Consider the following 23766-nt stretch of genomic DNA (forward strand, 5'->3'; position numbering starts at 1 on the left):
TCTAATAATAATAATTGATTTGCAATTAATTTAAAGATGGTTTGTAGCTCAATAAATACTGAACCAACGTATTTCATTTTTATTTCAAAACTACAAAACCAAAGACAAAATAGTGCTTTTGTTTTTGCTTCTCTTCTGTTTTGGATTTTGAGAATCAATGAATGAGATATATTATCTCTGTCTGATTGCTTGTCTGCAAGGCTGAAGTGTTGGCAGTGATTTTTAAAATGACAGTCTTTCAGACTCTTTTAAAAATGGACTTATATTAAAGATGAATTATACATATCTCTCAACAGATGGAACAAGGTGTTAGTCAATTTTAATATAGGTTATCATCAGAAACTCGGTGTCAGAAGCATCGGGAATGAAGACCTGTTCTCTATTGCAAATATAATTCCCATAGCAAAGTGACTTAGAGCATCATAAACACCTAATTCAGTGCCTGACACCAATTGTACAGTTCCTAGGGAAAAAAATCACCTCATATAGTCTTTTCTAAAGATTATATTAGTCCTGTCATTGAAAAAAATCAAGCTTATTACCCATGATAAAAGTTAATATTAGATCTAATTCAGATAAACATATTTTATTATGCTGAGAACACTAGCCAGTCAAAAACACTTTCTGATCAGAAAGGAGAAAGGTAGCATAAAATCTATTTTATAATACATTGCTAGTGACAGGGAAGCAGTCTACAGCACTTCTTAAACTAAAGTGTAGGCCAGACAAGAAGCTGCATTCCATGTCTCTTAATTTAACCAGTAGCCAGGGGCCAGGAGTTAAATGGGTTCCATTTCTTTTTCATCTTCTAGCCATTTAATCCTCTATAACATAAAAACAAACAAACAACAACAACAACAACAACAAAAAAAAACACCTCAAAATGGCTCAATGTTAAAGATTCAAACCCTGGGAGAGCTGGAATCTGCAAAATCTAGCTTTCTGTTCTATAAATATAGGTAATTTAACTTCCTATGCAAATTTGCTAATACCTTGTGTAAGATGATGATTTGTCATTTCACTGGGATGTTATCAGCTCCAATTATAAGTAGAGGCGCTATGGGACATACTTGAAAGAAAATGGCTCTTAAGACTCCCTTTGATCTCAGGAATAGAAAAAGGATCAATATAACCCAACGTTATGCTCCATTGGAGACACAATACAGAGAGGTCTGATGGCTCCTTCAGAATTTTTGCATCTTCCAAACACCAACAGACAAAGAAAGGAAGAAAGAAAGAATTAAAGAAAGAAAGAAACCCCACTCCCTGTAGTGCTTGTTCTAGAGCAGGAATGTCAATGCAATTCCAATAGAAATGAGATTCGTTACTGTTCCTCATTAGGCAAATCCATAGAGGCAGGAAAATCAAGCACATGCGGGTGACAGCTGCCACAAACACGGTGGCTGGCCAAAGGAGAACCATCATACAATTTTTTTTTTTCTGAAATGAATTTCAAACTGCTTCACACGTTTTTAAAAGTTGTCCTTCTTACCTTTAGCTAAAGTTAATGTTTGTATTTGTGAAGTTTTTTGTTTTTTGTTTTTTTTCTCCTAAAGTTGATTACTTCTCCCCTGTACCATAACTGTAGGTCAACATCAGACTTGAACTTCAGCACTTTGCAGGAAAATACATTTAAACTGTCCTTCTGAACATCTAGATTCACCACTAAAACTACATCGTCTGCAGACGAAATGCACAGTTTGGACCATTGTAGGATTCTCCTAAAGTGTGTGACAATAACGGTACACCAGTGAATGTCCCTTTTGAAGACAATAAGGAACGCTGAATACATTTTACTAACTCTTTCTCCAGTGCACCTTATTTCATTCTTCTTTGCATAAAAATATTTTTCTTTTTATTTTTTAAACAGCTTTATTGAGGAATAATTTATTTACCAAAAAACAATATATATTTAATGTAGACATTTTGATGAGTTTAGACACATGCATGCATTGTGAAACTATCAGCACAATCGAGGTAATTAACATATCTGAAGCTTATCTCAAAGGAACCACTGACTATCAGTTAACTTGAACACAGTTAGTAGATGTCTGGCCCAAGACAACCACTCTATTAAGTGATTCATGACTCCATTATAACTATTGTGTGTATATAGTTGAGCCTTGAACAACATGAGCTTGATGATGTGGGTTGACTTATATGCAAATTTTTAAAATAAACATTGCAAATGTATTTGCTCTTTCTTAGGATTTCTTAGCATTTTCTTTTCAGTAGCTTATTATAAGAACACAGTATATAATGCATATAACATACAGAATATGTCTTAATGTTCACTGTTTATGTTATTAGCAAATTTTTTTTTGGTCAGCAGTAGGCTATTAGCAGTTACATTTTTAGGGAAACAAATTTCATAAAACTTTTGATTCTGGGGATGGTTCCTCTAATCCCTGTGTTGTTCCAGGGTCAACTATAACATGTGCAAATAAAATGTAAGTGCTCAAATTCTTAGTTGATTGGGAAGTCTTAATATAAAGGTAAAAACTAAACAAACAAACAAACAAAAACAAAACACCCCAAGCTGCAAGTTATGAAATGTTGAACTTTTGAAGAATTCCAGTAATACTAGTAGTGTACATTTTTCTCAGTTCAGTAGGCATGCTAGATGAAGTGTGTCTGGACACAATTTGCTTTCTTGGATCTTATTTTCCTGAAACGCCCTTTGCAATTGTAGAGATCTATATTCTGAAAATGTGAAGGTATCACACGATGCTCTCATGTCTGAATCCTCTTCTCAGACTCTCCTTCATTTGTTCTAAATAAAGTAAAATTAGAAATACAATTTAAAATTTCCATCTGGACCTATTTGAAATATATAACAGAATTTTGCATTTAAAGTAACTCCTTGAGCCCAGCTTGTGGAAAACAGCATAAATGATCCAATGTACCTACTGTAGCCCTGGAAATGTTTAATACAAAAGGAAATTGTTCTTAATATATATTCCAGGTGTACTTTTTTAGACTATACTTGATCTATTATTTTTTTCACATAGATATGAAGATAAAATCTGAAATTGCTTCCCTCTCAATTTGTTCTGCATGAATTTCCATGTGGAGATATCTGAAGCTCTCACCTCATCCCTGCTAACCCTGGTGAGAACCAGGACATGACAAACCTGATTTAGGGGATTCACGGCTCTTAAAATTGTAACAACTGAAAAAATCACAGAATCACCACACAGAAACCATAAGGGCTCATCTCTATCTGTGGTTCTCAGCCAGGGGTGATTCTGCAATGTCCGGAGACAGTTTTGGTTGTCACATCCGGAGGGTGGGTTGTTACTGGCAATTGGTAAACTATTTAACAAAGAGGTGAATAGGGAGTAGACAATCAAGAGGACAGGGGAAACGTGGGAGCAAAGTGGTCAGTGGGTGCACTGGGAAAAGAAGAAACAGGTGGAACATGATGTAGTTCAATATATATATAAAAAAATATTGATTAGCAGCAAGTTACTTGTCATTCAAAGGAATGACAGGGTTAAAAATAAAATCCCCTAGTCACAGTTTGTATTTTTACTAGTACTGATTGTTATAATTGTGGTAGAAACTCATTTTTTAAACTTTTAATCATCTTTAATTTAATTATGAAATTAACTAAAAGGTATACTACGAGGTATAACAATGTAAGACTCCACAGTTCTCACGACTGAGTCCACAAACTCTCATTATCTTTGAATCAGTTAAACAATCTTCAGTGTTGGTTATTTCGGGGACCTCCCTCACCCCATCTTGCTTCCAAATGGTTCTCAGCTTCCATGATCCAAAGAAGACAAATCCACAGAATTGGGCAAATGTGGAATGGAGAATACCAGTGGTGCTTTGTCACCTACCAATGCCAATTACAAGCAAGATACCCATAGACTTTGAAGCCACATGATCTCTTCAATGTGATAACCTGTGATTAGACGGGTCTCTGATAAGGCTGGGTCCCATGAAATATACACAATTAGGTACCAGCGCAAAGTAATGCAGAGTAATTTTCTGCTCACTAGAATGAAGACATACACTCCTGATCCCTGTCTAAACATCTTTGAATAAGTATTGGGAAGGAGATGTGATTGTCAAAGAATTTTTAAGTCAGTGAAGATGATCTACACCTTTTATTCCTTGCACTATTCAAGAAAATAAAATATATATATATTGCTACTATATAGGCTGAGAAATCATAATTGGTTTTATTTTTTATTGAAGTATAGTTGGCATAAAATACTATTTTAGTTATAGGTGTACAGCATAGCGATTTGACATTTATATACCTTATGATGTGGTTGTCACACTGTCTAGTAAATTTTTTTAATAGAGAGAAAAATACAATCTTTGAAAAATGACAGATCTCTGTTCCATTTCTTGTTTTATTACAAATATATTGCATATTCATTACGGAATATGCAGAAAATGTAGAGAGGTAAAAAAAAAATGGCAAATTTATATCCATAATCCTACCTACCCAAAGACAATCACTCTTGCACTGTGATGTATCTCTCCACATTTGATTCTGTTTATGAAAATGACAGCTGATATTCAGCAATTCTCAAGGACAGGGAGGGACTCACCAGGCAGCATACCAGGTAGCAGGGTATCTAAGAGAGAAGATGGTGCATATCACTGGAACTGCTCACTGGCAGGCAGGGGGAAGGCACTTTCTTCCTCCAAGATGCAGACAGAAAGCACATGAAAAAGCAGCCTCCAGCCAAGCCTGGGGTTCTGCAAAAGTACAACAGCTGAGTGAGCGGAATAAGGAGGGCGAGGGACTTCAGGAAATTTCTATAAAGTACAGTTGTGACTGAAGAAGACAGAGGATGTGAGAAGAAGGGAGCTGACAGGGGAGAGAATCCGAAAGGGTGGCAATAAGTGTCCTGACTGAGGCAGGCTTCCTTTGTCCCTCGCCCTGAGGGAGGCTGGTGGGGAACAAACAGAATAAAAAATCCTATCAGGATTTTTAAAAATATTTTTTTACCTCATGCTTGGCATGCAGGCTTTCAGTTCTGTTTTTCTTTGGGCAAAAAATGCAGTGCCTTCCTCTGAACTCCTTTCAAGAACCCAATACATTATTTTGTTTTTCCAATTTATGGTCCAAGTCTTCCATAGATATAAGGCAGCATGTGGAAATGTGCTGCGGATCCCTGGAGCTGGTATTTGTGATGCCAAAGAAAGATTGGAGCTTTTGTATAATTTTTCTCCTAAAGAATTGAAAGTCTTTTTTAAAAATTTTTAAAAATATATTTTATTGATTTTTTACAGAGAGAAAGAGAGAGGGATAGAGAGTTAGAAACATCAATGAGTGAGAATCATCGATAAGCTGCCTCTTGCACACCCCCTACTGGGGATGTGCCCGCAACCAAGGTACATGCCCTTGACCGGAATCGAACCTGGGACCTTTCAGTCCGTAGGCGGATGCTCTATCCATTGAGCCAAACCGTTTTGGCAAAATTTAAAGTCTTAAATTGAATCATCAAAATGCTAAAAAATAAGAAAATAAGTTGAGATATTTTAAGCCTCTTTGGCACAACACAACATAGACAGAGCTGGAAACTTTCCCAAATTTATCTCAAGATGAAATAGGACACAGGTCTAAGTTGACTTTATGAGACATTCTCAAAGGGTTGTAGTTACTTTTGCTTTTAAATGAAGCGGTTGTGTTTTAGGAACGTATCATAAATGCTTTAAATCATGAGGTGCTATAAAACTTCAGTATTTGTATAATTAAGAAATCTCAATTCAGAGATTATAAGATATTGTGTGCTCAGTACTCATCACAAAATCAAAGCATCAGTATGTAATAGCTCGTCTTTTTCCACTGTTGCAATGGAGCTGTTGCAATGGAACACAGCTTCATTGTTTTCATCTAACATTTCAAGTATCATCACTTCCTGGTAGAAAACTGTTTAGCAAATTAGTCTGCCATTCCCAGAGATGTGTCAAAACAGATGCTGGCATTTTTCCTATTATAAATGTAGCTCTAAAATGTTTATAGCCTTTCCTTCCTCTTTTCTCCTCTTTTTCTTTCTCTCCTGTTCATCTTTTATAGAATTTAAGAGTTCTTGGTGTTAAGTTATCTGCCTCTGGGGTTTTGACCAGATGGGAGGAAAGGCAAATAAGGCAAGATGGTGCTGATTTTTAAGGAGTGGAAGGAATTCTGAGCTGGCTAGGGAAAAAACTCATGATGGTGGGAATTGGTGGTGGTGGGGATAAAATAGAGATGCTATGAGTTCCCAGACACAAAGGCTCCCTGATGTCACCTGGTCCATTGGCTCCCAGGGCTCCCCAAACCATTTCAGGGTTTGTTTGCTACTCCATCCCTGCAGATCTTCACAGTGCTTCTTACTCTAGCCCTCTGTCCTTGCCCTCCTCCCTCTCTTCTCCTTGCCACACCACCTCTCATTTGTATTGCCTGTTTTAGTGGACAAATGCATGTGTAGAGGTCACAGTGTGAGAGCTGTCTCATGGCCATCATATGGGATGAAAAGTGAGGTTGCCTCTCACCTCCTTAGGAAGGCCCTCCTGACTGCCAGGCCATGAGATATTAAGGGAGACCTGGTCCTCAACAGGCATCACTCCCCATAAAAACCTTCCAGTTGAAGGACTTTCCTGGATTTGAATGTCTGTGGAGGAAGTTGAGAGGGAAGGGGAGGAAGTAGAAAGATCAGGGGGAGCCCCACACTGGTGGGCTTGGAGTCCTTTGTCAAAAAACAGAACAAGTGGCCTTCATTTCTATTTGTTACAAGTTGTGGTGCTCCTTTCATTTTAAAATTTAAAAATATATATGTGAAACACAAAATGTATAACAATTGAGGGTAGAGCTGGTATGGCGGAAGGGATGGGAGGACCTGCTTGTCGAAGGGTGAAGGGCTTCTGGTACCCTTCTACACCTCCAGATCCAACCGCTGCGTTGGGAAGAATCAGCATCCGAGGGACATCACTGGAGAATGGTAGTCCATTTGTAGACTCAGAGGCAATAAATACAGCACAACTGGGTGAAAAAAAGATTTTGTAATTATAAAGAGAGAAAGAAGGAGAAACGGTGGGTAGGTTGAGAGAATAAAAGGCTCCGTGGGCAGGGCCTGGAGCTTTTGTTAAGGATGGTTCCTCTGTTGTTGGTGGTCGGCAAATGCCAGATGGCTGAATCTGGAGGTCAGGGCGTAGGAATAACTCTCAGTGCTTAGAAAAAGCCAACAGTCTTGTTTGTCTCAGAACCCATCACTGTTAACTTTACAATTTAGCCAGGTTATTTTCTGAAAGCTTTTCAGAAAACAAGTTTCAACAGTGTAATAAAAGTGAAATGGGATTTGGGTAACAGAATGTCCTGTTGTTGGACTGTGTAAAAATTTTTGGAGCTTGTGAAAGTCATCCTTTATGAAGGAATGGGAAGGCATTTGGAACCAACAATGAGTTATTATCCAACCCAGGTGGAGATAGGATTTTACTCACCTGGCCCAAGTTTAATTCCACTGCTATAAAAAAGGAATTAGATGCTTGGAAACAATGGAGAGGAAGGAATTAAGGACAAAAACCTAGGGCATGTCTTAATCTTACGTTTGTCCTACCAGAATTAAATATTGATGCTTACCAAATTTTGACAGACTGGAATGGAAAGCAAGGTTAATATGTCTAATTCTCAGATGTATCAGGAAAAAAGTTGCCAATTTTTGTCTCTTTTGGGAAGAAAATCATTGTATTTGTTAAATTAGCTTGGATTTTCTCTTTTATGATAGGATGGATGTTGAAGAGAGGAACTATTTTCTCTGGGGAAGTTGGTCTGTACTGTTTTTATATCACCTCCAAAGTACTGAGACAGTGTATCCTAGAAGTAAGCCTTGTATTTTCCTGCAGCTCCTTCTACTAATACTCAAGAAAAAATTTTTGAAAGAAAATGTCCGGGAAAGCTCTGATACATAATGCTTTACCATCCAAATTTTCTATGAAAAAAAAAATGCCTAAAGTCTTTTAAATTAAATCATTTCTTAAAATAGAAGATTTGCTAATTAGAATTTAGGCAGGCTTAATGAGCTTATGTTGAGGAAAGCATTTTGTTTTCCATGTGGAAATTACTACTGTTTCACTGAATGACATAGTTAAGATGAAGAGTGAGGGAATTCTCAGGAGAGTGACCTCCAGCATATTACGGATTAGTATTCATATATACAGGGTGGGGCAAAAACATGTTTACAGTTGTTCGTATGAAAAATAATACAATGATTAATGAATAATAATATAAGAATAAACTCTATGTTTGGAGTACTCACAACACCAAATCTACTTTTACCCCAGCGTGTGTATGTGAACTCTCCTTGTGACAAATACTTATTAAAAATGTGGATTTGCCAAATGTGGTTCTAATACCTTTAGTACCAATGTGAAATAGGTTTGTGTATTTGGGGACATAGGGAATTGCATGTTTATAAGACACTATATCAGAGGCCCATTTTTATTGCATTATGAAACTCTTAGATGTTTTTAAAATGTTATGACTCTCAAAGCAACCTGTATTTATCCTTAATGTTTTGAAATAACAAATTAGCAAAGCTTACACTGCTTTTGGAGCTAAGTTAGATATAGCCCTCTCATTTCACTCTGAGGAAGCTAAGGCAGGAGTGGCAAAGTGACGTTCATGACACAGACCTTCCTTTGGGCCAATCAGGGCTGGGACCCCAGTCTTCTTCTATTCAGCGTCCTTGGAGGGGTATTCTGAGAATGTTTTTCCTTAACACACGTTGTAATAGCCTGTGTGCGAGGGTCCATGTGGCTTTCTCCCTCCCACCAGTGTCACTCAGCTCCCTAGTAAGGTTCCCGCTCTCACACTCTCAGTTTAGCCCAGCAAAAGGCATAAAATGCCCTGAGCCTCATGAAGCCACAGACCCATTTGTCATGACCCGTGCTGGGCACTGTCTTGTTCTTACCATAGTTGCCTATGGACAAGACAGACCTTGCAGCTGGATTAAGGAGATGTATGGACATACGTCTCTCCCCGGTCATACCCAAGTTCATGGAGCTCTTGACGTGGGTTTGGAGTGTCAGAGAGAACAGGGAGTGCTGAAATAAAGAGATGTCATCAATAAAAGTCGACAGGCTGCACCAAGTCTGTTTTATCAACAAAGCGGAGAGCAGATCTGTGCTGCACGATTGTGCATTATGACAAGGAAAAATATCAGCTTTTTCTTTCATGTTCTGGAAGAATGTTATTGCTTAAATACAGGGGAACTGCTCACAGTGCTGTTACTGCCTGTTGAGGGTGGGGACAGGCATTACAAACATCACTAGGATCCCAGGACTCATCCTTTCACATTCCAGAAGCCACTGTGGAGAGTCAACCTCTGCCAGAGCTTTGACATGGGGGCAGTTTGGGATCTGAAATGATCAGACTGTGCCTTCCTGAAGCTCAAAATTCATTATGTGTTTATGTAAGAATGCCAGGGAGACATCAATCCATTTTAAGAGAGCGGTAAAAAGTGATGGCTTAATTCAGAGGTGTGGGGGGAGGCAGCCAGCTTCCCTCTGGCCCTGTAGAAGGAAAGAAGGAAGACCATTTCTTCACGTCTTTTGATTTCAGCAAAGTGATGTGAGGAGCTTATTAGACCTTCAAATATGAGCTTTCCTGTGACTCAGCAGGGAAGAAAGTTTCCCCTGTGTCAGTTTCAAACAAGGATGGATGCTCATCACAGTTCTAGAAAGTTATCGCTTCACTTAAATGTTGACTCTTCTCATATGGAAAGTTGTGTGTGGGCCTGTGCATTAAAATATTTTGTAGTATTTAAAAATTCTTAAAACTAGGGAGTTCATAAATTAATTTATTTAAGAGATTTTTATACTGTATGAAAGTTTATAACCTTGATGATACTGTTGAAGTTGAATTTTAAAACAATACCTTTTATCTCAGCCTCTGCTCTTTCAGACATAAGTTAACTTTTCCAAGCTCCTAGGATAATTTTTATCCCATTTCCATTGGTTATGTCCATTAAGTTAAATTTAAGGACTGAAATAGGCAGTTTTAACCTATTAATTACTTTTTGTCTCTATTTACTATTATTTTTTTTCTTTTTGTCTCTGCTGTTTAAGAAAGAAAAGATTTTATTTTACTTATTCTAATATCCACCACATTTAACATGTCTATACCACACAGCAGGTCTTTCCTGACAATCAGATTAAAAGTAAATGAATGACCCTGCTGGTGCCCAATGGTTAGAGTGCCAGGCCAAGAACTGAAGTCTACTCAGAAGTAGGCTGTGTCTCATGTGATTGTCTATGAAAATCCATACTTGATAGCTCAAGTGAGGATAGCAATTTGAAGTGGTATCTAAAGTCATGTATTTGAGAGAAATCTGTGTCTCATGAAAACAATAAAAAGATGCATCCATGAAAAGAACCTTGAAAGAAACCAACTAGTAGAAATGTGTGGTAACTGCTTCTAATTCTACATAGAGGCTCTAGATTATTACCCACTCATTTCTGATCCATATATATCTATATTTTTAAAAAATCTTTTCTAAGGCTTTTTAAAATGTTATTTTTGAGTTACAGTTGACATACAATTGTATATTAGTTTCAGGTGTACAACATAGTATCAGGGTGATTACTAAATAAGGTATATAAATGACTAATCACTATGTTGTACTCAATTATCATTTATAAACTAGTGGCCCAGTGCATGGATTCGTGCACTGGTGGAGTTCCTCAGGCTGGCCTATGGGGATTGGGCTGAAACCACCTCTCCAACATTCCCTAAGGGGTCCCGGATTGTGAGAAGGTGGTTCTTGGGTGATATACCTGGAATTAGGCTCTCTCCTCTATGGTTTCTAATACTTCACTTGAGAATTGCAGCTGCCAAGTCACTGCAGCTTGGCAGCTCCTACATTGAACATCTACCCCTGGTAATCAGTGCACATCATAGCTACCAGTCGGATGGTTGAATGGTCGGAAAGGGGCTTTTGGGTTCCTTTTGACCAGAATCTAATCTAATCAGAAATGATGAGTTGATTACTGGCCTGTGGGATATTGGGCTGGGGGAGGAATGGTATTTGGAGAGAATTTGAAAAGTGTTTTCTATGGTTCATTAAATTGGAAAAGAGATTTTCTGATCTTTTTTATTTTATGAATACATGTAGAGATGAAAAGACTTGAGGAGTCAGGAAAGTGATTTTAGAGACTCTTCCCCGACTCAACTGGACGTTGAAGGAAGTAAAGTCTTTCGCAGTGATCACCCAGTTTCACGCTTGCAAAAACAGGACAATGCCATCTCTGTGTGGATATTGAGACACAGTATGCAAGTGTGTAAGTCAGTGCATGGTTTTGCTGCAGCATATTGTACTGTGAATTAATATAAACACACCAATAAGGAATCTTTTTGTTTGGGGGTTTTGTATATATATACTAATACTAAAACAGTTTTCAAGCTGGAGAAGCATGCCGCCTAAGAGTATGACTTTTAAGCAGGAGGCAGGCTTAGGGCACCACTCCGTTTCTGTTTCTGCTGGGCTGTGTGATCTGAAACATTCACCTAATTCTTTGTTACTTAACATTGTTCATGCCACAGGAAGCAGTCAGTGCATGAAAGTTTGCTGAAAATTCTACATCATGATCAAATGTAGTGGCAGTCATTACACCTCCATTTCTTTATTCAGAGACACTGCCTTTCCAAATACTTTTTCCTCCATCTTAATTGTGCTCAGCATATAAAAACCAGTTTACACTTTTACTTATCAAAATGTTCTTGCCAGCATGAAAACCAAAATGAATACGTCCTGGCTTTTAGGCAATTTTTTTTTTTTTTTTTACCTTTTATTCAGTGAATCTTCCTTGAGCTAATGGGCTAAGCCTACAATTTTCTACCCTTGGACTATTTAGAATAATGCTAAGCACCTGGCAGGTAATTGATAAATTGTCTCATCCAGTTATCAGCAGCTTCAGCGGCAGAAGTAATAGCTGAAACCACATAGGTCTTTTTTGAAATTCTACCATTTCAAAGTTTGCTGTGTAACTCTCCCTAAGTTTTATTTTAACAGGGAATCGGTAAGGAGCTATTAAATATATATATATATATATATATATATATATATATATATATATATATATATATAGTAAAATTACACCTATTATCTCCAGTGGCTCCTATGGTGTCTACTGTATGAGCTGCCTGGGAAACTCGGCATGTCCCTGTCATGGGTCTACATTTACCATGACACCTGACTTCCATCAACACTGTTAAATATAATTCCCCTTCATCAATGATGCTGCCCAAAATATTTTACAATGTAGGCAAAAAATATTCTTTAATTCTTTTCTGTAAACACTTTGCATAATGGAACTTGGTTTTTATTGAGTTTGCTTAAGTCCACAATTCCATATAGGCATCTATACTCATTTTGTGGCAGCTGCAGACCCACCACAGCAGAAGAGAACAAAGCACTTTAACCTTTGAAGATGTAGAATCCTATGGTAGTAATACAATTCAAAAATGCATCAAATTAGAACATTCATATTAACCAATTTTATTCCATTCTTGCTCTGTATGATTTCCCAATTATGTTATTTCATGCTAATTATTTTGCTTTTGAATTTTTAGAGGATACCAGTTTAAAACCTATTTATTCAAAAAGGGCATTAAAAAGTCTTCAACTTCTTCATAAGCAACTATACTTTTGACTGAACTTTAAGTGATTTTCCCACATTGTTACATGAGGAAAATGTGTCTTACACCCCTCCCTCATTGCTAGTGGGATTAGGGTTCTTTGGGCACCACTGGAATAAGCATTTCTGGAGGCCTCCATGGGAGGATGAGGAAGAAAGCTTTATTTCCATGGAATTGCATCCCTGGGTTTCCAAAGTCCCATTTCTCCTAGTCCAGTGGTCGGCACTCATTAGTCAACAGAGCCAAATATCAACAGTACAATGATTGAAATTTCTTTTGAGAGCCAAAATTTTTAAACTCAAACTTCTTCTAACACAACGTTTTCAAAACAGACTAGCCCAGGCCTTGGTATTTTGTGGAAGAGCCACACTCAATGGGCCAAAGAGCCACATGTGGCTTACGAGCCACAGTTTGCCGACCATGGCCCTAGTCCATTCATAGAAGAAGTATAGCTGGGGGTTCAGTAGAGATAAACTCAGAGCCAGTGTCCAGAGTTTCTCTTCCATATTGGAGCCAGGTCCAGTACAGCACCAGGCTAGTTGTGGTCCATTAGTTCATTGCCTGTGGGGTCCTCATGGCAGAATGTCATGAAGCCAAACATGAGCCATGAGCCAAGAGTGTCAAGAGGAACTAAGAGCATGAACTTCTTTGTTCAGGGATCATATGTTCCTAAGTGTTCTCATACTTGTAGTGGCCACGCCCATTGTGGCCTCTGTTCCTGTGTCATCCCAACTTTACTGGACATGTGTCTATCTTCCCTTTGCTGGACCCCTCCACCCATGTTTTGCAGGGAAATGCCTTTTCTTTGCTCCTTTCCTTTATTAATAACTAGCTAATTATAATGGTGTCAACTTGATTTTACTTCAGACATTAGAACTAGGGTTTCAAGTTCCTGCCTATTCAGGACAGCATTTGAGATGAATTACGAAGCCCACAATGCCCATGTGGGGATGGGCATTCTTTCTCTGGAAGAGGCGACCCCTTCCCTATTGCCTTATATTCATAGGACTCACACATTCAGGTTATTTGCTGGGCCCTGTTTTATTTATCCCTCTGCTATAGAAATTAATTTAATATTTTCAGGAGAAAGACACACCAAGAGGGAGGATTTTTAAACACTATTCTATTGGAAACAAAGACCAAACAGACAAGCAGGTCTCAAGTTATTACTTGACTTTCAAATCTCACAATTATCCCTGCCTCACCAGAGAATTTGGGAAGCTATGCAGAGTGTTTGGGTCAGATGATCTAATCTGATCACTGACTCCATCTCTTACTCTGTGGATTGGGCATGTTACATGAACAGAGGAAACCTCAGTTTCTTATGGTATAAAATAAGGTTTCTCACAGCGTCATATTGGGATTAAATGAGATTGAATAAAATAATGAATGTTACATGTCAGTGCCTGCCATACAGTAGTGAGAGACTGGATATACAAATGGACAATGACCAGACCATATATAAACATAGAACTCTCACTCACATCCTGCAGCAACCAGCCCAGGAAACCAAACTCTGATCTATATAACCAGCCCCAGAAGCCAGTTTGCTCTCTGTAAGTCAGACTTGTTGAAAGTCAGACCAGTATCTCTAGTGACAATCCCAAAAGCTAACCATAACCCCTATCCAATCACCCCAATTAACTAGCTCCCCCAATTTCCCCCCGGCTTCCAATTTAGGACCAGCCATAGAAGACCAGGAGTGCTCCCCTAACCAAGTACATGGGACACCCAGCTTCTAGTTAGCTCACTGCCAGCTTCCCTAGGCTGACAGCCTCCCCTTGTGTGTCCCTGAGCCTTCCCTGTTTTCTCTGTAAACCTTCTCCACTCCTCTGATCGCTTTTAAGTCTCTACCGAAACATAGAGTAGCAGTGGTAGTGGTCGATTGATTCTTTTGCCATAGCCAGTTCAGAATATATATGCTGTGCTTTTCTCATCTGGTTGGTCTTCATTTATTTCCACAGTATCCTTCAATAACTATTATAATCATAACAATGAAATAATTGTTGAATTAAATATTAAGTCAATGAATCATTCAGTGATACATCTGGTGAGGACTCAGGCAGATATTAAACACAGCTCCGCTTATGTTTCTATTTTTCTTGATGGAATCATTATTCATAATCTTAAATTTATTTTATTTTGCCTAATCTTGCTTTCCCTGGTAAACTATTGATGGGAATGATGGCTGGCTTAGGTTCTCAGCGCATTGGTTTGCAGTGCTGGTTAGCTTTGCAAGGGATCAGCACTTCTATTCTAAGATCCCAAGGGCCAAACTTCCTATCTCACTGTCGGAGAGAGATCCACACACACAGGAGGGGACAGTGGCTTTCACAACAAACCAGGTCCTGTCTGTTGCTTCGCTCAATATTTCGGTCTTGTCACAATACTCAGGAGGAAATTGGTTTTGGCTCTTGAATGTATTCTTCACAAAGCCCTGTGGTCGTGGAGTTGTGTACAAATGGATTCTTTGATGAATCTTCCAGGATTTTTAATGGGTATTGGATTTGAGCCACTCATGTCTAGATTATTGATGGTTTTCCCTTTTAGTCATTTTCCCCTTTTATGTGAAGAAAATGCATCACTCTATGCTTTATCTATCTCTTGGTTTCTATCTGCTTTTACAAGAACTGCTGAAAACCCAATAATTACATCCGCGTGGTCACAATTCTTAGTCGCCCTGTGGTTTAACCTACCCAGAAATGTTCACTTGGGGCTCACTGTGACTTCTCAGTGATGTCATGCAGCTAAAACACGGATACACACATTCCAGAAGATGCCCCACATCTGACCCAGCTCACAAACAACCAGATTCATATGACCAGACATCTGACCTTGGACCAACCATAATGCACAACCCGCTATGAAAAAAAAAAAGTTCAAACAACAATGTGGTTATCATGCAGTCTGTTACACAAACCTCTTCTACCCCTAAGCCCAGAGGAAAACAGGAGAAAACAAAAGAACGTGGTTTTAATAGCGTCCAATTAGATGGTGACAATTTACAGCAGTAATTTATTAAATTGCTGCTTTTTAACAATGGGTGGTCTGGCACAGAGCAACTAACAAGTGGAACCAATGTAGCTTATATTTCTGCTGTTAATTTCAGTCTTGCTAGATGCCAAGTGCTGGCAGAGGGAGTCTTGGAACTGAGGCAGAGAAGTGACATCTTTTCAGCGACCACAGGGGGCAGCATTATACTTGAGAAACTTAAGAAAACTGTAGTTGGGTGTTGGTCTTTCTGTGACCTAAACAGAGGTGTTGGGAGGAGAAAAGGAAGAAGGCTCATTTCATTAAGTTTTAAGGCTCTGCAACTCGAGGAAAATAATAGTATGGAATAGTAATCATGGGATAAAGAACTCAGCACCCATTTCTATATGTGCAATTCGCTTAGTCTTAACTTACACGACTAAACTAGTATCTGAAAGCTAAGACCCTCTATCAGCTGAGTATGGAAGACAGGCTGTACTTAAAAAGCAGACGAGTTCCTTGTCAACATGAAAACCTGCCTGGAGAACAGTTACAAAAGCGATCAGCGGATCTAAATGGATTGGCTGTAGCAAGTGACTGTCTGAAAGGAATACTGCAAAAGTGTTTGTGCTGTCAGTGGACAGAAAAGACTGAGAGGGGATCAGCTAGGTTAACATTCTCAGCTCCATCAGGAGGGAAAATGCTTGTTCCAGATGTCATCTCTACAGTTGTTTTCAGGATAGAATAGGGGTGCAGTTTCACCTAATCATGTCAGGAAGGCTACTTGAAAAAAAGATTCTGTAGACCATCAAAGACAGAATATGTTTACTTTCCTAGTATGAAAGGTGACAGGAATAGAAACATCTTTTAAAATTTACATTTGTTCAGCTTGATAGAGAACAATGTGATGAGAAAGCAGATTTATTTTTTAGCTAATAAAAAGTTACATCATGGCTTGAAAATCAGCTCTGCAGGGACACTGCTTGGGAGGCTGGAAGTTGTGTGCTGGTATACTTGGGCATGCTTCATTTTATTTTTCCTCTTGGCTGCACTTGACTTATCTTTCCGTGCACCGGAAATGAATTTTCTGTGATGAGCACAGTATCAAGGGAAATGGTGATATGGTATCTGGAGCCCAGTGCCAATAAGTGATGCTTCATCATGGTTTTTGTACATCATTCCACCTCTGCTTGCAACATTCATGCCCCTTCTCTCCAAGTTCGCCCCACCATCCTCCCACTCACTCTCACACCTCATGAAGTTAGTACTAGCTGCACACAGAGAAGAGGAGGCCTCGGAGCACTACCACAAACTAGTCAGCTAGCCACGTTTCGAGGATTCCCTTCTGAATCATAGCTCCTTCTTCTTTACACCACAAACATGACTCTTACGTTAACTCAAATCCAGTGTCAATTATTACATCAAGCATGAATGTGTAACCCTAACCACAGAGAGAACTGTAGAAGGTTCTAAGATTGGTTTACCCAGTATTTATCACCACTCTCCCATGTCTAAGGAAACCCCTGTTATGTTTGGGCAGCCATGTGTCTGGTTAAAAAAAAAAAATCTGTTTACCAGGCTTCCTTTGAGCCCCTGATGACCATGTGACATAGTTCTGTCTAATCAGCTAAACTCAGGATTTTCTTGGGTGAAACTTTTAAGGTAGTCACCGATTTCACCGAGACAAAGAGGAAGACTCATCTGAAAACACTGTTTGTCCTTCTCTGTCTCTCATGTTTGCTTTCTGGAATAAAGGTGTGATGCCTAGAGGTGCTGTAGCCATCCTGTAAACATGAGGGTGAAAGCCATCCATTCATGATGACAGAGCAGGAAGGCGGGAGGAGTCTGGTACCCTGGGGACAGTTTGGAGGTACTCTTCCCATTCAGCATGGCATGTCTCAAACCTTCATTATCTGAGGGAAACAGGATCTAAATAATTAACTTTCTCAACTTTATGTTACTTGTAACTGAAGAACACCCTAACTAACATGGCGTCTAAAACATTCCAAGAGAAAGTGGAATGCCAGGAATCCTAATAAACACTATGAAAGATGCCAAAATGAAGCTGCAGGCACTTTTTAAGACAAAACAGAAACAGTACCCCTCCTCCCTGCCACACACATGGTTTTCTGTTGGTAACCCATCACTGGGCATTAGGATTTCATTATGAAAAAATGTTCTTAAAACATCATAATAGTATACTTTCTCCTTATTCAATGTTTTAGTAAAAATGGAAGAAGGATGGTATTAAAATTTTCCCAGAAAATTTGTATAAATGCTCAAATTAGGAAGAACTAGCACCCAGGTGGTTTTCTTTATTGTCTAATGGCCAGACCAAATGCCTTTCCATTTTGGCCTGTTATTGTAAAATTGCAAGGATCAATGAACATTGATAATTGAAGCATGAAATGGAGGCCAATTTTACCTGAATTATAGATTTGGGCAATTGCCACTAAAGACAGTAATTGCATAACCACAGGCCTTCCTCTGCAGTTGGAAGGAGGCCATCAAACTACCTGAGAAATGACCGAGTTTGTCTACATGAATACGAGGCTTTACATATATTAATCTTGTTACTGTAAATCATCATCAAAATATGCTTATCATGGCTGATTGTGCCACAATCATGTAAGAATCACTAAGATTGGACTGATTTTGATCGTATGGAAAACCATGGGACACACATGAATGAGGTTTTGCCTTTACTTTTTATTCACTCATTGCCTCTCCTGTGAGTGTGGCCTGTGAGTCAAGGAGTAGAACATGCAACATTTCAGTGAGGAATTTTGTGTCTCTCCTTTTCTCAAGTCCAGTCACTGTTCATGGGAGAAGTGAAAAATTAAGAGGCTACAGGTTTGAAGGTGATCAGCCTATTAATGAATAAAACATTATTTTTTATAAGACAGAAAAGATCTGAAAGGAAACTATTTAAATATTAATGACTTTGATTGGAATTTTATAATAGATTTATTTAAAACTATAGTTCAAGATATGAAATAACCCCTCAGAAAGTTTAAGTCTTTCAGTAAATTGGGATTTGAGCAATTGTATTTGATGGACATCTCAAAAGAAAAAGTAAATGAGACCTCCAGGTCATCTTCATCCATTCCTCTGAAAATAAGAATAAAATAATTAAAACAGAAGTACAGCATTTACTTGGAACTGTCTCGTACAAGGCTTCTAAAAAATGGATTGTAGGCTTCTAAATGATTGCCATTGCCTAAATTAACTTTTGTCAACCTATCTGAAAAATTACAAATTACAAACAGTATAACAGTAATCACCTTTAAAATAGTGGCTGTTTCAGACTGGGTTTCCTGAGAGCAAAGAGTAAGATGATGTTCTAGTGCAAGATGTTCATTTGGATAATCCCCTGTGAAAGAAAAGGAGCGGAGGCAGGGTAAGCATAGGGGGAGTTCCAGCGTGAGGCCCTACTCTCCCACGTGGCTCACCGTCATGTGGAACCCTCACAATGGACTGATGGACTGAATTTAGCCTGATGCTACATCTGACCCAACTCCACCAGGGAACAGAAACTGGACCCTGGCCTTGCTTTCAGCTTTACTGAAGCCCCAGCTGCACTTCTTTCAGGAGTGGGTAAGGGACAAGGGGCTTTACAACCTGAGGAATGTAACTCCATGAAAATAAAGCCTTTACCACATCTCATCTTCCTGCGGGGGCCTCCGGAAGTGCTCATTCCAATGGCACCCCAAGAACCCCACTGCCACTAGCGACAAAGGAACTCCGTTTGTCCAATTCTCTGAAAGAAGGACAGTCTTTTTTTTTTTTTTTTTTTTTTTTAATGGTATTGGGAAAACTAAACATCCGAAGGTCAAAGAATTAGGTTGGACCCTTACCTTACTTATTATACAAAAATAAACTAAAAAAGAACTAAATTAGAACTGAAATTATAAAACTCTTGGGGAAAAACATCATGACACAAGATTTGGCAATGATTTATTGACTCTGATACCAAAACCCCAGGCCACAAACATGAAAATAAATAAACTGGACTACAATGAATAAAACCATCAATTCATCCAACCGTCCCTCCATTCACCCGTTCATTTAACAACCACTTAATAGTACCTACCCTGGGTCCGTAATTCTCCTTTATTTCTCCAGAGGAGGACTGGGGAGATGTTATGAGTGGAGAAATCTGAAAACTGGAATGAACTGGTTGGTGCTTCTGAGAAGCAGTCAACTGGGGAGCCAGAGGGTAAACAAATAATTACTGCACTTCCCAAGCAGGCTGCCTCCCCAGAGTGATGTCAGCCTGGGAGGGTGAGGCAGCCAGCAACCCAGCTCAGTGCCCTCGCAAGCTCCCTTCACTTAGGAATAGTGATTTCAAAAATATGTTATCTTCCTGTGCTTATTCTGATGGCAATGCATTTTTATGTGTCTTCTGTTTGACTTTCTAGAACTGGCTTGATAATCAGACAGCCCATCCTGTCGGCTCTGTGTTCCCTCAGCTGTCAAGGCCTGCCAGTCCGTGTGTTTGTATTAATTTGCAATTATCATTCAGAGAGAAGTGTGTACAGTGCCTGAAGTATCAGAACATCCCTATAGCAACACTTATTTTAAAATTCATTGCACTATGGCTTTTTTCCACAATGCACTGAAGATATCCCAGAGCAGAAATAAATTAAATGTGATATTTCTTAGGATTATGTGTACACCTCCAAAACACTTCTTCGTTTATTTTAAAATTGACTTCAGCTTACGCCACAATGACATCTTTTCTGAAATGCTGCAACACAAATCAAATCTTAAAAGAATCACACGTCTTGAGTGATGTCATGGGGATCACATCAGCATTGGGACCCACCTTGGAGAGCCAGACTAACCCTCAGAATCTACATCAGAAGCTCTGAATGGAAAACATAATATTTGTTAAAAAAATTTTCAGTCATTTGTATTTCTCTGATTTGTCATTTCATGTTTTTAGTCTATAGACAAGGCATTTACAGGACACTACTCAATTATAGGAATAAAACATTGAGATGAAAGATGCATTCAGGTTTATAAAACCAGATTAATGATCAGAACTTCATTGAGACATTTCCGAGAGAGCTTGTGAAAATGAAACTGCTTCTTGTAGCATCTTAGCTCTGAACTCAGTGCTGCTAAGAAGCTCCAAAATGATTACAGAGTGGCTACAAAATAAACTACAATGAGGTGAGCTCTGTACCAATGAGACAAAAGCTAAGGAGCTAAAATTTTAACAGGCTCAGAGACCAACTCTGCCTTACAAACAAGAGCCACTCATGAGGACAGCACGCAGGGAAGAGGCGGTGGGGGCACCGCAGGGCTGGGAAGCGCCCTGCAGAGGGTCAGTTGACAGCAGGACAAGGGCCACCTCCAAAGACACTAAAGGAAAGCCTCACCCCCGCACCACAGAGTTGAAATAAATATATCCCATGGGAAGGAAAAGGGGATTGATTTCAACTGGCTTCAAACCACAGAATGCATCTATCTTTGTATTCAGTTAAATAAATGCACATTTAAAAAAACATCCCAGTCATATTTTTGTTTTGTTTTTTCCCCCCATGGGATTAGGCTAGATTATTTCTAGTCCTCTTAGGTTCCTAAAATCTTATGATTCTATCTAACTATAATTTTGAAGGAATGTAATAAAATAGCCAGATATTTGGGAGACGGGGACAGGAAAAATCTGAAATTCTATAATAAAGAGTTGGCAAACATTTTTTTCTTTTCTTTCGTTTTTTTTTTTTTTTTTTTTTTTTTTTTGTAAATGGCAAGATATTATAAGGTTTATTGACCACACAGTCTCTGATGCAATTTTTCATCATACTATTGTAAGGCAAAAAAACAGCCACTGATAATAATATGTAAACAAATGAGCGTGGCTGTATTCCAATAAAACTTTATTTACAAAAGCAGTGGGCCAGATTTGTTCTTCAGTTTATTGTTCTGCAATATAAATCTGTATTCAAACTGTGTGTGATTATCAGTAGAATCCAAGGCCTACAGCTATTTGGGGAGACTAATTCACCTCTCTGTGAGGATGGGGCCTCAGTGAAAGCTCAGGATCCACCTCAGATGGCTGACAATCACCTGCCACTCTACGTAGCACCACAAAGAACAAGGTCAGAACAAAATATTCTGTCCTGGCCCGCCCTGCCCAGGGACAAGGCCTCACTGGGGACTGTTTGCAGCAGACCAACCTGGCTAGCCATGGGCAGCCATTGCCACAGGAGAAAGGCCGAAGGGGGTCAGATGTTTAGCCTGAGAAGCTGACAACGTGGAGGAGACCTCCCACTGAAGCCAAGTTTCTGGCAAATTGTCGTATGAAATGGGAGTCTCTTTACTGTGTATGTGTCACGCCAAGGAGCAAAACACAATAACAACAGGACATTCAGAAAGGTGGATTTTTCTCTCAATATAACGAAGAACCACATAAAAATTACAGCCTTCTAAGGATATGTTTAGCGGCCTTAAACTCAGGGTGTTGAATCAAGACCAAGCTAGCCCTTATCAATTAAACCAACTGGACAGTTCTGTGCCGTGCTTTCTCCTACTGATGTTTTTCTCTGGACTTTTAAATGGAGTCTGGACATATTTGGACATTTTGGCTTTCCTCTCTGAATGAGGTGGAGGATGGAAGCTTTGCAGCACTGTACTAAGTGGACAGTCATAATCAAATGCCTTAAATAAAGGCTTGTTCTGTAGCAAGTAACCACGGACAACAGTCAGTTACCCAGAGTGATGGCAGAGTCAAGCATACAGCTGCAGGCTCCACCACCCCACAGACCAGGCTCTTCCTCACAGGACACTGCAGAGGGCAATTCATCACCCAGCACTAACAAAGCCTCATCTCAAAGCATAAACGAGAAAGAAAAAGCTGACAAAAATTGATGAGGTAAACAACCCAAGTGATCTTTGACTCTCCAAACTATAATTTCATTGGGCATCCAGTGTCTGAGTTATTTTGGCACCAAAAAATTAAATCCTAAAGAGATATTTCTGAATACAGACATCCTATCTTTCAGTTAGGAGATCCTAGAGACTCGTCTATTTTTTAAGAAAATTAATGTTATGGGCAAAGTAATGATATGACCTGGGAAAACAATGAAAAGACTGTTTCTATACTGTACATATGGCCTTACTAGTGGGGAAACCGATGTGAAAACTCTCATCTCTCAGAGCCGAGCTGTGTGTCTTCTAGGCTCAATGCTCCGAGTGCTGGATGGATTGTGCCCTTTCCCTGTCTGTCTTCCAGGGCTGCTCTCACAAAGCACCACAGACCGAGCAGCTGAGCGACCAAACAACAGAAGTTCGTGGTCCCTTAGTTCTTGAGGTGAGAAGTCTGAGACCAATGCATAGGCAGGGCTGGTTCCTTCTGGGGGCCTGAGAAATAGGCCTCTCTCCTTGGTTCATAGTCTACCGTCTTCCCTATATTTTAACTCAGTTTTCTCATAAAACAAGATTTATGATCAGAACTTCAATAAGCCATTTCCAAGAGAGCTTGTGAAAATGAAACTGCTTCTTGTATCATCTTAGCTCTGAATTTGGTGCTGCTAAGAAGCTCCAAAATGACTACAAAGTGGCTACAAAATCACATTCTAAAGTCCTGGGGGCAGGGATTCCAATATACCCATTTTTGGTGGAGACACATTCAACCCATCACCCTCCCTGGAGTATGAAAGTCTTAATTCCTCTCTCAGGGTTATTATCAGCAAGCATTCCAGGGCCTTGCTTTTTGCTCTAGGCAACTCATTTCCACCCTTTCATGGCACATGGGCTGGACATTGCAATGCTCTTCCTAAGGCACCAAGAACCTTTTCACCATGTGATTGTGAGTAGTCCATGGGGAAAATAATATACAAGTCTTCATATACTTTCAAAGAGCTCATCTAATGAAGAATGCCTTGAACTCTCTGGAAAAGAGGTATCCTCAATGCACTGCACTTAGAGTAAGGGCTGGTATTCTTTAAATTCAGTGCTTTCTTGTGGCACATGCTGACTGCTCTCAGTCCCTATAAAATCTCAACTACGTGTGGACTGCAGGGCACTGTGGACTGGGAGCTCAATGAGAACAGGGCTTGATAATTCTCAGCTGCCCATGGGTGGCTGCCAGCAATGGGGCCCTGAACAGACTGTGCAACAGAAAATCAACAAGGGTCTCCTTTAGA

Source organism: Pipistrellus hanaki, assembly GCF_964339955.1.
Source record: "Pipistrellus hanaki genome assembly, chromosome: 4".
NCBI lineage: Eukaryota > Metazoa > Chordata > Mammalia > Chiroptera > Vespertilionidae > Pipistrellus > Pipistrellus hanaki.